A 17,481-nucleotide genomic window follows, 5' to 3' on the forward strand; every position below is an offset into this window, starting at 1 on the left:
AACACTTACTTTCAATCAACAAGCTTAGAAAACTGCTGTTCTAACATCTGGAGGTTTTTTTTAAAAAATAAATCCAATTCTTCAAAAATATTCTGGTTTATGAATGTGAGTTTCTGTATCTATGATTCAAAACACCAGGAAATGGCCTCATATTACTGCACAATATTGTGCTTGTGTTGCCGGCAGGAAAAAGGGTGCTAACATGAGTTAAATAGCAAAGGGCAGCCTGAATCTTGACAATACCAATAGCATTAGTCATGGTGGTCTACAACCTAGGTGGTCCACCTCTTGTGGTCCACTGATCCCCGGGGGGGTCGCAATGTCCTCATAGGGGTCCAAGAAGGCTTGAAGAAATGTTATGATATTTTGCAGTTAAAATTGAATGAATGAATGAATGAATGAAATCAAGAAAGAAAACGTAGAACAAAATCTTAATTTCCCTTACTTGTTTGTGTAAAACATGGCAAATCACTAAATTCAAGACTTTTTGAACAGCTTTGCAAAGAGATGGGCAGAAAATAGCACCAACCTTTGCTACACTGTGAAGTTCATTGTCTATCATGAGTTAAAATTTTGTCTCATGTTGGGAAATGAAAGACAAGATTATATTATTCCTCATGATGAAGCAATTCCACCTCAGGGATCATTTGACAGATTTTTCCTGGTTAGTCAAATTAGCATACCCATTTAAATATGATCAACTTGAACTCTCGCTACAGCAAAAATGAGTAAACTGAGGCTACACTACTATGCACCTATAATGAAAATGCAGAACTCACCAGAGAAGATAATATTGCTGGGGGAGGGGCAGTTTATAGGAAGAGAGGGAGACCTAACATGAGATGGTTTGATTCTATAAAGGAAGCCACAGCTGTTAGTTTGAAAGACCTGAGCAGAACTTAGTGGAAAAACAATACTGCTAAGAAGAGGGTAAGGTGGTAGGAGGAGAAAACAATCTAACATGAACAGTACTGTTAATGATATGACATTTTAGAGGTCATTATCTCATGTAGTCACCAAACATCAGAAGCGATTTGATGGCACATGGGTTCTTTTGAGTGTTTTTTTCTCTTAATTGCCAGTCAATTATATAGTGATTTGAAGTCCAGTTTCAAAGTTATATTTTTTTAATTTAATCTGCCCCCATTTTTAGAATTGCTTTGTAGAATATTGATTTATTTTGTTGCCCAATAACATAGACACACTATTGTGCAGCTATAATACAAATCCACATGCTTTGAAGGAACAATGGTACATATAACCAGGAGGTTTCAGATAAGGGCATTTTTAGATGCATTAGTGATAGCTGTAAACAATCTTGTTGAATTAGGGAGAGAGCGAGAGAAGAAAGAAAATGTTCTGAATCACTTGGAAGACAGTTGTAAGAAACAATGTCAAGTGTGTGCACATGGAGTAATCCAACAGTGCTGTTTTGAGTCAAGGATCTGTTACACCACAACCCACAAAAAGAGAATGTGGGCTACTTGTCATTATCAAGAATGCACTCAGTGCTTTGTAGATGAAATCATTCAAATCCATTGTGAGTTTGGTAGTGTAATAGACACAGGTTCTATGAATGAAACTTCCACCTCTGCTTGTCCTCTGCTAATGGATAGGTTGCACGTTGTGCAGTCTGAAGATGTAGACAGTAATCTAGGAGAGATGAAAGACACTGAATGGGTTCAAGATTCTTTTCCATTCATCTCCTAAAATCATTTGGTGGGAGGACTGGTAAGGGAAAAGGTGACGCCTCCTTAGAACATGTGAGGACAAGCTGCCTGAGGTAGTGATAAGACTTTTTTGGAAAAAGCTTTCCCAGAACTCCACTGTAGTGAATAATTACAGGCCAGTAGAGATGGGCTATATCCCTTCATGGATTCCTGCCTCGTCATGGCGAAGGGGCTTGAGTAATTCAGCTATGGGCTATGCCGTGCAGGGACACCCAAGACGGACAGGTCATAGTGGAGAGTTCTGACTAAACGCAAACCACCTGCAGAAGGAACTGGCAAGCCACTCCAGTATCTTTGACAAGAAAACTCCATGGACAGAAAAAAGGATAAAAGATATGATGCTGGAAGATGAGCCCCTCAGGTGGGAAGGCGTCCAACATGTCCTCCACTACTGAGGAAGAGCGGAGGACAAGTACAAGTAGCTCCACAGCTACTTGTCCTCCGCTACTGAGGAAGAGATGGGCTATATCCCTTCATGGATTGCTGCCTTGTCATGGTGAAGGGGCTTGAGTAACTCAGAGAAGCTATGGGCTATGCCGTGCAGGGACACCCAAGACGGACAGGACATAGTGGAGAGTTCCGACTAAACGCAATCCACCTGGAGCAGGAAATGGCAATGCCACTCCAGTATCTTTGCCAAGAACGCCCCATGATCAGAAACAAAAGGCTAAAAGATATGACGCTGGAAGATGGGCCCCTCAGGTCGGAAGGCATCCAACATGCTACTGAGGAAGAGCGGAGGACAAGTACAAGTAGCTCCAGAGCTAATGAAGTGGTTGGGCCAAAGCCGAAAGGACGCTCAGCTGTGGACGTGCCTGGAAGTGAAAGGAAAGTCTGATGCTGCAAAGAAAAATACTGCATAGGAACCTGGAATGTAAGATCTATGAACATTGGGAAGCTGGAGGTGGTCAAACAGGAGATGGCAAGAATAAACATCGACATCCTGGGCATCAGTGAACTAACCACCATTGCTGAGGAGACTGAAATTGAACAATTTTATGAAGATTTACAGCACCTTCTAGAACTGACACCAAAGAAAGATGTTTTTCTCATTCTAGGGGACTGGAATGCTAAAGTAGGGAGCCAAGAGATAAAAGGAACAACAGGGAAGTTTGGCCTTGGAGTTCAGAACGAAGCAGGACAAAGGCTAATAGAGTTTTGTCAAGAGAACAAGCTGGTCATCACAAACACTCTTTTCCAACAACACAAGAGGCGACTCTATACATGGAAATCCCAGATGGGCAATATCGAAATCAGATTGATTATATTCTCTGCAGCCAAAGATGGAGAAGCTCTATACAGTCAGCAAAAACAAGACCGGGAGCTGACTGTGGCTCTGATCATCAGCTCCTCATAGCAAAATTCAAGCTTACACTGAAGAGAGTAGGAAAAACCACTGGGCCACTCAGATATAATCTAAACCAAATCCCCTATGAGTACACAGTGGAAGTAAAGAACAGATTTAAGGAACTTGATTTGGTGGACAGAGTGCCTGGAGAACTTTGGATAGAGGCTCGTAACATTGTCCAGGAGGCAGCAACAAAAACCATCCCAAAGAAAAGGAAATGCAAGAAAGCAAAGTGGCTGTCCAACGAGGCCTTAGAAATAGCAGAGAGGAGAAGGGAAGCAAAATGCAAGGGAGATAGGGAAAGTTACAGAAAATTGAATGCAGACTTCCAAAGAATAGCAAGGAGAGACAAGAGGGCCTTCTTAAATGAACAATGCAAAGAAATAGAGGAAAATAACAGAAAAGGAAAAACCAGAGATCTGTTCAGGAAAATTGGAGATATTACAGGAACATTTTGCACAAAGATGGACATGATAAAGGACAAAAATGGGAGGGACCTAACAGAAGCAGAAGACATCAAGAAGAGGTGGCAAGAATACACAGAGGAATTATATCAGAAAGATTTGGATATCCCAGACAACCCAGACAATGTAGTTGCTGACCTTGAGACAGACATCCTGGAGTGTGAAGTCAAGTGGGCCTTAGAAAGCCTGGCTAACAACAAAGCCAGTGGAGGTGATGGCATTCCAGTTGAACTATTTAAAATCTTAAAAGATGATGCTGTTAAGGTGCTACACTCAATATGCCAGCAAGTTTGGAAAACTCAGCAGTGGCCAGAGGACTGGAAAAGATCATTTACACCCCAATCCCAAAAACGGGTAGTGTCAAAGAAAGTTCCAACTACCGTACAATTGCACTCATTTCACACGCTAGCAAGGTTATGCTCAAAATCATCCAAGGCAGGCTTCAGCAGTATGTGGACCGAGAACTCCCAAAAATACAAGCTGGATTTCGAAGGGGCAGAGGAACTGAAGACTAAATTGCTAGCATGCGCTGGATTATGGAGAAAGCCAGAGAATTCCAGAAAAACATCTATTTCTGCTTCATTGACTACGTAAAGGCATTTGACTGTTTGGACCACAGGAAATTATGGCAAGTTCTTAAAAAAATGGGAGTGCCTGACCATCTTATCTATCTCCTGAGAAATCTATATGTGGAATAGGAAGCAACAGTTAGAACTGGATATGGAACAATTGATTGGTTCAAAATTGGGAAAGGAGTATGACAAGGCTGTATATTGTCTCCTTGCTTATTTAACTTATATGCAGAATACATCATGCAAAAGGCTGGACTGAATGAATCCCAAATCAGAAATAAGATTCCCGGGAGAAATATCAGCAACCTCAGACATGCAGATGATACCACTCTGATGGCAGAAAGTGAGGAGGAATTAAAGATCCTCCTTGTGAGAATGAAAGAGGAGAGCACAAAAATGGTCTGAAGTTCAACATCAAAAAACTAAAATCATGGGGAAGATATGGAGACAGTGATAAATTTTACTTTCTTGGGCTCCATGATCACTGCAGATGGTGACAGCAGCCCAAAAATTAAAAGACACCTGCTTCTTGGGAGGAATGTGATGTCAAATCTAGACAGCATCTTAAAAAGCAGAGACATCACCTGGCGAACAAAAGTCCACATAGTCAAAGCTATGCTTTTTCCAGTAGTCATGTATGGAAGTGAGAGCTGGACCATAAAGAAGGCTGATCACCAACAAATTGATGTTTTTGAATTGTGGTGCTGGAGGAGACTCTTGAGAGTCCCCTAGATTGCAAGGACATCAAACATATCCATTCTGAAAGAAATCAACTCTGAGTGCTCACTGGGAGGACAGATCCTGAAGCTGAGGCTTCAATACTTCGGCCATCTCATGAGAAGAGAAGACTCTGATGATGGGAAAAAGTGAAGGAAAGAGGAGAAGGGGACGACAAAGGATGAGATGGTTGGACAGTGTCATCAAAGCTACCAACATGAATTTGACCAAACTCCGGGGGACAGTAGAAGATAGGAGGGTCTGGCGTGCTCTGGTCCATGGGGTCATGAAGAGTCAGACATGACTTAACAACTAAACAACAACAAGAGATGGGCACAAATCAGAAAAAGTTGAGATTTGTTTTCATTTGTGATTCATCAAGGTCAATGAATCATGAGTTACAAATTTACAATTTTTTTCTGATGAATCAATTTGTCAATTCATTTTTGAATTTTAAACCCTGTAAAACCTAAGCCATCCAAGCAGCTATAGAGACCAGATTTGTAGGACAGCTTCCCCTGACCTTCCTCTACAAGCCATGGAAGTTTGGTGATGTTTGGATTTCAAATGGCTGAGTTATACACCCACACAGAGGTCTCCCCAGGAAGGTCCCCCCCAGCACCTAGAGACACTAAAATACAGAGAAGGAACTAGATGGGGTGGAGGGGAATTGTGTACCTGTTGCTCCTGCCAGATTCCTCAATGACTTTCCATACTTTTGACCATGATATCTTTCTGGGTTGCTTCTCAGGGATGAGACTTGTAGGCACCATTTTACAGTGACACTGGTTTTTCTTGGAAGGCAAGGATAGAAGGCGGTGTGTGTATAGTTCCTGGTCAACTCCCTGGCCATTGGCCTGTGGGATCCTTCAGGGTTCTGTTTCCCATGAAGTTTAACTTAAACATATAACTGCTGAGAGAAATTGTCTAGTATTTTAGAGTTCAGTGTCACCTGTACGCAGAAGACATTCAGCACCATCTCTGCTTTCCATCTTATTTTGGAGAAGCTGCTTCCATTTTAATCTGGTGTCTGCTCTGATTTTATGAGGGTGAACAAAGCCTAATCAAGAGCAAACAGAGGTATTCCTTGTTGTTTGAGATGCAAATCAGCCTGTGATCCAGCCTGTATCATACAGGTTCCTGAAAACTCAAATCTGTGGCCAGGATACCTGAAAACAGTTGAATCTGCTGTACCAGCTGTGCCAGTTTTGTGAGATATATGATCACAGTGACAGGCGCTTTATATACATTCCATTTGGATCACTGCAATCTGTTGTACATGCTGTTGATGCTCCATGGCAGATCGCACTCACAAGTAATCACTAGACCCAGTCTACTTCCGCTGAGAAGGCATGCTATTACATGCCTATAGCTGGACAGTCATTCCTTTGGAAAGTGTTTTGAAATGTCAGTGGGTCCGGGATGTCATATCAAGACTTCTGATTACTGGTTATAGGGAGAATAAAAATTCCTACTTAAAACAGTTTCATTTTGACTTGTTCAAGGCCAAGTTCAAAAATGCAGATTTTCATCTATAAAGCTCTGAAGAACTTGGATCTAGACAATTTGATATTATATGTATCTCCCCATAGTAATCTCTCCAGTTTTTTAAAGATATTTGGGGGAGGTCCTTCTCTTGGTCCTATCACCATTACAACAATTCTTGTGGGGACAGGGCTTTTCAATAGCTGCTACCAGATTATGAAATTCTGTTCAGTGGGAAACCAAATTGCCTGCCTCCCTGCTGTCCTTTTGACAAGCTGGCCAAGGCTTTTATTTTGAGGTAGGCCTTTAGTAAATAACTTGTTATTAAGGAGTGGGTTTAGTGAGGAAGTTTTATCTGTCTCTCTTTAAATATTATTTTGAATTGTTTTATTCAGTAGTTTTAATTATGGTATGTTTAATAGTTTTTAATATTGGTTGTTGTGGGTTTTTCATGCTCTTTGGCTGTGTTCTGAAGGTTGTTCTTCCTGATGTTTCGCCAGTCTCTGTGGCCGGCATCTTCAGAGGACTGCAGTAGGACCTCTGTCCATGCTCTTTTGCTTTTTCTTGGATAGTTGAGTGTTTATAGCTGTGGGAACAGCTTTTGTCCTATTCAGGAGACAGGGTGATCAGCGTGTTTTTGTTGTGGATGTATTGTTGTGATGAGTGGGAGAGATTATCTGTCACTGTGGTTGATGGGTGTCTTTAACAGGTCTTTTTTGTGCAATGATCCCTGGTCCTTGTGGTTGGGTAGAGTTTGTTGAACTTCTGCAGGCTGTATTTTCAAATGCTGGAAGCCAGGCCTTGTTTAGTTTCAGACTTTCCTCTTTTTTGTTGAAGCTATGCTGATGTTTATGGATTTCAATGGCTTCCCTGTGCAGTCTAACATAATGACTGCTGGTGTTGTCCAGTACTTTAGTATTTTGAAATAGAATTTCATGTCCAGCTTGTTTTAGGCCATGTTCAGCTACTGCTGATTTTTCTGGTTGTTTTAGTCTGCAGTGTCTCTCATGTTCTTTGATTCTGATGTGAATGACGCGTTTTGTGGTTCCAATATATACCTGTCCACGACTACAAGGTATCCAGTATACTCCTGCAGTGGTGAGGGGGTCCCTTCTGTCCTTTGTTGACCGTAACAAAGGATATTTGTATCTATTCCTAGTCCAATACTGCTAACAAATATTTGAGTTATGATTGCATTCTTCAGTTGAATTAATCTACATCAGCCTTTCCCAACCTGGTACTTTCCAGACATTGGGGAGCCTGATTACTAGGGCAAATGTAAATTTTAGTCCAAAATATCTAAAAGGTTCCAGGTTTAGAATCTCAGAGACTAACAGGAGATAGGATAAGACAGAGTATTCATAGACATTGTCTAGTGGGACGGGTAAAAATCGAATGAATGAATGAATGAATGAATGAATGAATGAATGAATGAATGAATGAATGAATGAATAAATAAATAAATAAATAAATAAATAAAAATTTCCCTGGGTGGGAAGTATTATTTTAATCAAGAAACAATAAGGGACACATACCAAGCATTATTTGTTTCCATTATTTATTTGTCATCCTTATGTTTCTGTTCACAAATTCTCTTCAGTTACATTTGGTCACCAATGTTGTGTTTTTGTGACTTTCCCAGGAGGCCACTGGCATTGTCCTTTAGCTCCGGCAGATAAGGTGCCTGATCATTAAAATGAGAGTTATAAATAAGAAACCCATAGCAGAGCTGTAGTTTCCTCTAATTACACTACATAAAAATATCCATGTAGTACAAGAAAATTAATTTCCTATTTCCTCCCCATTATATCTCCATTTCAAATAATATTTTTTTAAATTCCACGATACAATTCAGTCTTTACGATTTCAATAAGTTATTTTAAATATCCATACTGTATTTGTTGCTTTTAATACCAGTTTTACTGTTGGCTGTTTAACATTTTAACATTTTAATATTGAACTAGGTTGCTGTCCTGTTTTTGTGGTTATTTTATTCACTGTTTCAGGTTCTTAGGATTATGAGCCATCTGTAGAGCATTTGTGACTTGGTGATGCACACATTTTACAATGATAGCGATAAGGGTATCTGCCACATTTGTTTGTTTGTTTTCATTTTTATCCCACCCAACTAGTAGAGAAGCTACTATTTTGGGTGGCAAACACAACCAAACATAACAATAATAGAAAGCAATAGAAGACATTGGTAGGAAAATACAAAATCACAGGACCATGATAGATGAGAACTGATGGGTGCAATAATCCAACAGGCTGATGGGCTGAAAAAAAGAAAAAGAAAAGAAAAACCCCCACAGGAGCCAGACCAAGAGGTGAACGTAAGATTACTTTTGGGTGAGCTAAAGAAAGGTTTGGGAGAACAACCAAGTCTTAGGTTTCCTCCTGAAACCCAGGACGGATTACGCTAGCCACACCTCTAGTGGAAGGGAATTTCAGAGTGAGGCAGCCACTGCAGATAAAGCTTAATTGTGGGTGGAAGACTTCTGGGCCTCCCCCAAGGTGGCCACACCCATATAAGACATGTAGGTTGGATGGGTGAAGGTTTTGCAGGAGAGGCTTATAGACAGGCAACAATAACAATTCATTTAGTCCCGAGGAAGGTGTGGGGTGCCAGGTAGAATGTTGAACTAGAACACAGGGAATCCAGGTTCATTTCCCAACTGAACTTTTAAACTCCTGTGATTTCAGGTCTGTTTATCTGTCTCTGTTTCTCTTTCAGCTTAACTTACCTCGCTGAATTGTTGTGATGATAATGCAGAAATGTATAAGCAATTTGTTACTGAAGCAGGGTCCTGTTCCTCTGATTTTGAGGAGGCATTGGTACTGACAACAAGCTGTCCCTGAAAGGAAAAAAAAGTCAAGTGAACTGCCTTGAACACCTTTGATCAATAGTGAGATATGAATATAGTTCATAATGATATTCATCTATGCCTTGATATTGAGTATATACCTGTTTATATTTAATAGCTCTTGTGAGGGGGGGGGTCACTGCTGGTGGCCCCAGTGGACTGTCTGTCCTTTCCCCACAAAGACTGAAGTGACCATCAAACGTAGCTACTGATGGGCTTCTAGTGGGTGCAGAAGTGGCTTGGCTGGCCCAGGCTGGGGAGGAGAGGGCTGAAAATGGGAGCCACCGGTGTGTGGTGGGGGTGTACCTGAGCTATCAGCTAAGGGCAATAAATAGGGTACTGGGGAAAATCAGGGGGGGGGTCAGATAGAGAGAGGAGGGTTTTGCTAGACACTGAAGCAGAAGAACTGGAGGCTTCTGAGACAGATGAGGAAACAGATAGGGGAGATGCACTGAAGGCTGTTCAGTTCTGGCTTCCCCAAGGGCAGGGTTTTTTCAGGTTACTCCCTGCCAGCCACTGGACGCCTCACTGGTCAGAGGGACAACCAGGCCTCACAAATCTCCAGAGATGGCACTGGAGGTGCACGAAGCAGAAAGAGTGGCAGCAGTGCTTCCAGCAGCAACACATGTGGACCCTTGAGCCATGACAGAAGGCCGGTATTATCAACCGTCCCATCGTAAAGTCAGCAGACTAGGCTAATCCTTCAAGCCATGTCAGACATAGGGTGTTTTCTCCCCTGCCTCAGTAAAGTCAAATGGGAGACTGGAGTGGGCTGATTCTCAAGGGAGCTAGTGGAGAAAACCCAGACTCCTGGTGTGCAGATTGGAGGGGAGGAGACATCTTTCTCTACCTTTTTCATATGCCATATCCCCAGTGTTCAATTGTAACAGCCTCAAATTTATGGAAATGTCGATGAAGGATATGTTGTCCCCTGCCCCCCCCTCTCTCTGTATAATTATTAAAGTCATATTCATGTGACTATGCTTTCTTCGTTAGATCCATTCAGCATAAAAAGTTCTTAGATTGATCTCCTGGACAGGAAGGCTGTCCTATGATTTAGAGAGGAGGCATGTACTAAAAAAATGCCTGTAACTGTATTCTTGTTTCCATCTTTGCACATGAAAGGAAAAGAATGATGCCTGTGGGGCATGGGGGACTGGATTTATGCAGATTACATTGTATTAAAACTTTCAAGGGCTTCCTGTCATCATGCAAGGGGGTCCACAGTAGGTGCTCTTGGAAACAATATGAAGCCTGCAGGTAGCCTCCAACTACCAAAGTCTTTATTTCCTGAAAACAAACTTCTGGTTGTGGGAGGGTGGACTTACCTTAGCAATGGAAAAGCATGGCAAGGCTGCCATCTGTCAGTGCAATGGCAGCCTGTTCACCTTTGGTGACCCAAATAGGGTTTTAAACGTCATCCATTGCCACCAAGGCATGGTGGCAGCATCAACAAAAACATGCTGCTCTTTAACTGTATGGCTAAAGTCTGTGGGAGCTATAAATGATTAGGCTCTATACAGGAGGCCTTCCAAAAAAAAAAAAACCCTACTAGTCCCCTAACCTCTTGCACATGTACAATAATATGCATATCAGGCAAAAACAAAACAAATGAAAAATGAAAAAAAAAGAAGGCAAAAACACGGTGTCTTAAAGACTAACTGCTATATTTTAATGTGAGCTTTCATGGACATGTCCACTTCTTCAGACATGTGCATGAGTGACATTATCTCATATTATGAAACTATCACAGTTGCCCAAAAGTTTGGTTGTTATTAATTTCATGCTTTCCTGTTTAACTGGGAACCACATGTTACCATGAAGGTCATGGATGAGGCATAAGAGTTTCCTGCTGTTTTCGTCCCCTGGGTGCTTGAATCACCTCCAAGCCTATCTGAAGGAACACAGTGGGCCATACAATATTACTTACTGATTCATGATACTCATCTATCTTCTAAACTGAGTTCCTCTGTATTGTTTGTTTGGTATCTCGGTTTTTGTGTTTGGAAGGGCGCAATACCCCTTGACTCCCACTTGAGCTGTGTTCTGTTTAATTTGTTGGAAACTTTCTGGTGGCGTCTAATACCTTGATGAAATAAAAGTATCTTTGTTTCCGCTTTCTGTGACCTTGGGGAGTGCCTTCTCTGATTAGGGAGCAGCAGTGCCAAACGGCCTTTCACAAGCTGTTTTCAGATGTCAAAGAAATAAAGTTTAGACTGTCACCAAGACAAGAAAAGGTAGCACTAGAGACAAAGCACACATCACAAACAAAACAGCCCTCAAGGCAGAGAGACTTGCCCTCCAAACCTGGGAGATCACAGGGCCACAGGAGGCATATCTTAGCTATTTTTACCTATTGTCTTCAAGTTCTGAAAAGGTAAAATACACTCCAAACCAATTTAGTTTGTACTGAGTTATGCAGAGAAATGAGAAATCTTATTTGCTCCCCCAAGCCCCAGAACAAATACGCATGACAACCGTTCTTTGGATTTAAAATGGGCCACACTTTATTAAGCCAATTCAAATTCAATCAATAAACCAATCCCAAACTGAGGGGGCCTGCGGTAGTGCGGGGAAATAACTCCATATCGTCCAATAATTCCTTGTCCAACAAAGGGCGAGTCCCCATCCCCCCAGGTTCCCGTCGTCTAATGACAGTAAAAACCTGGGGGCCTTCATTAACACCCCGGACCCGGGGCCATCTTATTGATGACCCCCGATCCGTAAGTGGCCCAGCCCGTCAGCTGCTTCCAGCCCTGGGATCGCACGATCATCAGAGCCGAAAGGAGCCACAGGCTATTGGCTTTATCAAAATTATCAAAGGGGGACACACCAAACCACCAGTTATTCCCGCACTACCCGCCAGTGTGACCGAATAATGACCACCCTGAAACATAGCCAACAAACCCTTTTCCAGTGTGGGATAGGCGAAAAATCCCCCCATCCAAAGCCAATCAGGATAGAGGTCAAAAATTCCTATCCGGCCCCTAAAAAGGCGACCCCAAAACACACTAGAAAGAGGGTGGGCGGGTGGGTGCCAAAACCGAAAGAGCAACTGCGCAGAGCCGTCTCTTGAATATATAGCCTCCCTAGTCCCCCGTCATGTGACCTCGTTGTCAGCTTCTTCCGGGGCTAGGGAAGCAAAGCAACGTCGCTCAGCTCGAGGGCGCGAAACCGCGCCCCTCCTGAGCGCGGGATCATTGCTCCCCCAAGCCCCAGAACAAATACGCATGACAACCGTTCTTTGGATTTAAAATGGGCCACACTTTATTAAGCCAATTCAAATTCAATCAATAAACCAATCCCAAACTGAGGGGGCCTGCGGTAGTGCGGGGAAATAACTCCATATCGTCCAATAATTCCTTGTCCAACAAAGGGCGAGTCCCCATCCCCCCAGGTTCCCGTCGTCTAATGACAGTAAAAACCTGGGGGCCTTCATTAACACCCCGGACCCGGGGCCATCTTATTGATGACCCCCGATCCGTAAGTGGCCCAGCCCGTCAGCTGCTTCCAGCCCTGGGATCGCACGATCATCAGAGCCGAAAGGAGCCACAGGCTATTGGCTTTATCAAAATTATCAAAGGGGGACACACCAAACCACCAGTTATTCCCGCACTACCCGCCAAAACATGAGGACTAGCATAAGCTATGTCCCATGTACCCACCAAGCAAGCCAATCTGCACCAGCAGGCCCCCTTTCATATCATCCAAAAATGTATCCAAACCACTATCCGACAAGTGGACTCCATCTTCCCTGAACAATTCCCGGTTATATGCCTGTATCCTGTAATGATTTATTATTGCCCCAAAGCCACCTATTCGTATCAGTTTGCAAACCTCCCTATTAACTTGTCGACGGGCCTTGTTCACTTTAGCCCAATCCCTAGCTCCCCGCCAATTTAGTCGTGGTATAATTGTGGACCACAAGATCCGCATGGCCGGATATAATCTATGCAGCCGAATCAAATCTCTCCAGATGTCCAAAATCAATGCTTTCCCAGGAAATCTAGGCAAATCATTGCCACCCAAATGGACCACTAATATGTCCGGAGGTGTGTTGCCAAAAGAGGTCAACCTTCCAAATTGCACCCATTGCAAACCGCGGATTCCTTTCCACTCAATTGATGCCTGAGCGCCCAAACCCAAGTCGCTCCCCCACGCGGTGGAAGCAGCATAGCGCGCCGCCCAAAAGACGTAGCTATGGCCCACAATCAAGACGCTCCTCCGGACTTCCGCTCTCCCGTGACCTGTAAAACAAAAACATCCCCTACCTATACGTTAGATATTCGTCTGACGTATTTGTGATAGCAATCGGATGACCAACGTCCTATTTGCTTAATTTGTTCAATGCTATAACCCAAAGCTGCTGCTGTTGATGCCGCCCCTATCCTAAACGAATGTGTTCCAAACCTCGTATTTTTAACCCCCAATCTTTCCAGCGCCATGTCAGTCAATCTCCAGAATTGATATTTTGTGAGTGGTGATTTATCGGCATGCTGAAAAAAGTAACCATCCCCTGTTCCCCTAAAACTCATAAATTCCTTCACCGCCTTAACAGGGCAGAGGCTCTTTCTGCTACAACTCCCCATCCTGACCTGGCTACCTCTGCCTACCTGATCAGCTTTTGAACTCCTAATCCTGATGATTATTTGATCCCCCATCACCATTACATCCTCATACTGCAGCGCCTTTCGCGATACATCCCCTTTACCTAAAGCCACCAGCTCGCTGATACGCATAGCCCCAAAAAAGGCTACTAGCGCTGCGGCTTGAAAAAGTGCCCTCTCGTGCTCGTCCCTACACACCGTACCCCAAAATTCGCATAAGCGTTCAAGCATTACCGGCGAAATGGGCGTCCTGTCGTCTCGGACCCTTCCCTTTTCTCGTGCCCATCCTTCCAGCATCTTCCTGATCCTAAAATCCCCCGAAAAATCCCTAAACCCGTTTGCCTTTGCATAAAAACCTAATGCGGCCAATTTTCCTTGAATAGTACTCGATGCCAAACCTCTTCTATGCAATGCCACGCTAAATTGCTGTAGATGCTCTACAGGCGCAGGCCACGTATGCTCCAAATGCATCGTTTTCCTAAATTTTGAAAATTCAGTACCTGCTGCTATATATTTCTTGCGTGTCCTCGGGGCCAGCGCCAAACCTATTGCCCTCGACGCTTCGTCACGCCAATCTGCCAGACCTCTGCCGGAAGAACCTCTGGCAGATCCCTGGCTTCCGGTGCCAATTCCCTGAAACGCTGCATCTGTTGGCGTGAAAGTGCGTCAGCTATCCTGTTATCAATACCCGGAACATGGCGGGCATGCACCATAACGTTAAACTGCAAAGCCCTTAATGTAAATGCCCTAACCAAGTCCATAACCCTCTCTGATCGGGACGTTAAACTATTTGTGATAAAAACCACCGCCTGATTGTCGCACCAAAATCGAACCACTGTATTAGCCCATTCAGGCGCCCAAAGCCACAGGGCACCTACTATTGGGAAAAACTCCAAAAATGTCAAATCCCTTGTTATGCCCTGCTGATGCCATTCCTCAGGCCAAGTCCCTGCACACCATCTACCCCGGAAGTAAATTCCAAACCCTTGTGCGCCGGCTGCATCTGAGTTTACTTGCACCTCCGCCTTTAAACTAATTTCCGATCTCCAAAATGATACCCCATTGAATTGCTCTAGAAACCGCTCCCACACCCTTAAGTCTTCCCGCATGCCTCTCGTCACTCTAGTCCTATGAAATGGTTTCCGCAATCCTGACATGGCGCTGCAAAGTCGCCTCACAAAGGCTCTTCCAGGAGCCACCACTTTACAAGCAAAATTCAAATGACCCACTACTTCTTGTAATTCCTTCAGCGTAACCTTCTTTCTGCCCTTCAGGCTGCGTATAATGTTCCTAATGTTCTCTAATTTATCTTGAGGCAACCGTGAAGACTGATGTATTGTGTCTAATTCGATTCCCAGGAAAGTAAGAGTCGTTGCCGGCCCCTCTGTCTTTTCTTCCGCTAATGGCAAACCCAATTCAGCTGCAAATTCTCTAAATGTATCCAAAAACCATTGACATTTCCCAGAATTAGCCTTGCCACAGAAGAGAAAATCGTCCAAATAGTGCGCCGTAGAATTACAGCCCATCCTTTGACGAACCTGCCACTCAATGAAAGTACTAAACTTTTCAAACGCTGAACAGGAAATTGAGCAACCCATTGGTAGAGCTCTATCTATATAATAGCGACCTTGAAAACAAAAACCCAACAAGTTAAAATCAGCTGGGTGAACAGGCAGAATCCGGAAGGCTGATTTCACATCAGCCTTCGCCAATTCAGCGCTAGCTCCACAAGCCCTAACCATTTTAACTGCCTCGTCAAAAGAGGTGTATCGAACAGAACAAAGCTCATCCGGGATAGCATCATTTACCGACTCCCCTTCTGGAAACGACAAATGATGTATCAGTCTAAACTGTCCCGGCGCCTTCTTTGGCACAATGCCCAATGGTGAAACCCTTAAGTTATTCAAAGGTGGCTCCATAAAAGGTCCCAGGACCCTGCCTTCACTCACCTCCTTGTGTATCTTCTCCATAACTATTCCCTCCATACCTTTTATTGACTTAAGGTTTTTTGCCACAAATGCCCTTCTAACCCCCCGGGCCGGGATCCTAAATCCGAACCGAAAACCTAGTGATAGATACTCCGCATCCTCTCTATTTGGGTACAGCGCCAACCCCTTATCTAGCACTGCAATCTTAATTGGTGTGGGTCCCCTTTCCAGGAGGACCGCCCCCTCCCTCCGGTTTCTTGAATGTTCCTCCCGCCTTATTCTGACGCTGCACCCCTGTTCTGAAACAATTAATCTTGGCATGCTTTCCTCCGCATGTGAGGCATTCATGCCTAAATCTGCATGGTACCTTGGTGCACGAACCTCTGTTATTAAACTCGTAGCAAGCCAGCCGGGGTTGAACCTGCTGACCCGCGCCCTGGCGGGTACCTGCTCCACCTGAATACTTTATATTCAGGTGTCCACAATCAAATCTATCACCTAATATCGCTTTCGCGGGTGACATGTGCTGTAGCCAGAGCCCTGGGTGTGTTTCATCCCAGCGCAATTCAGGCCTAATTGCACTCCGCATCCTAAAAGCCTCATCATACCTCAACCACGCCTGGCCCTCAAATTCCGCTTTCGCTCTGCGCATGATGTCGAAATATTGGAATAAGGCAGATGCCTTCCAAGGCTGCATTTTTACCAACACACCAGCATAAATAGTAAATCCTGTTACCCAATTGGTCCAATTCCTATCCGGCCTTTTCCTCCTGTGTTTTTCCTTGAGCTTTTCGTCATCCTTATCAATCTCCTTGACCTCAAATTCCCTATTCACCAATTCATAAAAATCAATATAATCGCCTCTCCAAATTTTTTCTTTTATTGCTGGGGTCAAATGGTCTCCCAGAGGCGTACTGTAGTCTGTATAAGGCATAGCTGCCATTTGCACCGTGTTGTAACCAGTGTTAGGTACCGATGGGTGCAGCTGCCCTGTTGCATTCGCACCTGCGCCACCCGAAGCTTCTGTTCCCTTGCTGGCCGTTGGCATACCCCATCCCAGCCATTGAGTGCCCATCGGGGGCCAAAAACCCCCTTGCCAGGGTACCGCAGGTGTCATGTAAGGGTTTGGAGAAGCCATCTGCTGCGGCATACCACCAAACCATGGCCAAGTTGCCCCTTGGCTGCCAGTGTTGTGTGAACTACCATACTCACCTGACAAGTCCCTAGCTGTACCCGACACCCCAGCGTCACCCTGGGAGCACGTCGCGGGTTCATCGTATGGGTCGCGCCCTAGCGACATCCCTCCTTCCAACTCCCGGCCAACCGTTGCCTCCAACCGCCTGCGCTTGCGTCTTTCGCTCCCAGCCGCCGCCGCTGAAGTCCCTTCCTCCGAGGTGCAGCCTTCCTCATCTTTACCCTGCTCCGACTCAAAAGCATCAAAGCGCCGTGTTAGATCCTTTGCAATGCCTTTCATATCAGTTCTACGCTGCCCCTTAGTACTCCTCGCTGAACGGCGTGGTGTCCCCTCCCTGCCCCGAAGGGCCTGCTTTTCCAACTGCCTTGCCTCCAAGATTGCCATTTTGGCCTGCAGTTCTTTGAGCATAAGCCAGGATTCCTCGTCAGATGACGACTGAGGGGGTGAAGCCTGGGGGGGGGCTACCTGTTTCTTCGCCGGGGCTTTTCCTTTCTTTTTCCCGCCTCCCTTCTTTGGCGGCATGTCGGCCAATATTGAATATTACTATTGCTATTGCTATTATTATTATTAT

The sequence above is a fragment of the Pogona vitticeps genome, chromosome 1, assembly GCF_051106095.1.
Source record: "Pogona vitticeps strain Pit_001003342236 chromosome 1, PviZW2.1, whole genome shotgun sequence".
NCBI lineage: Eukaryota > Metazoa > Chordata > Lepidosauria > Squamata > Agamidae > Pogona > Pogona vitticeps.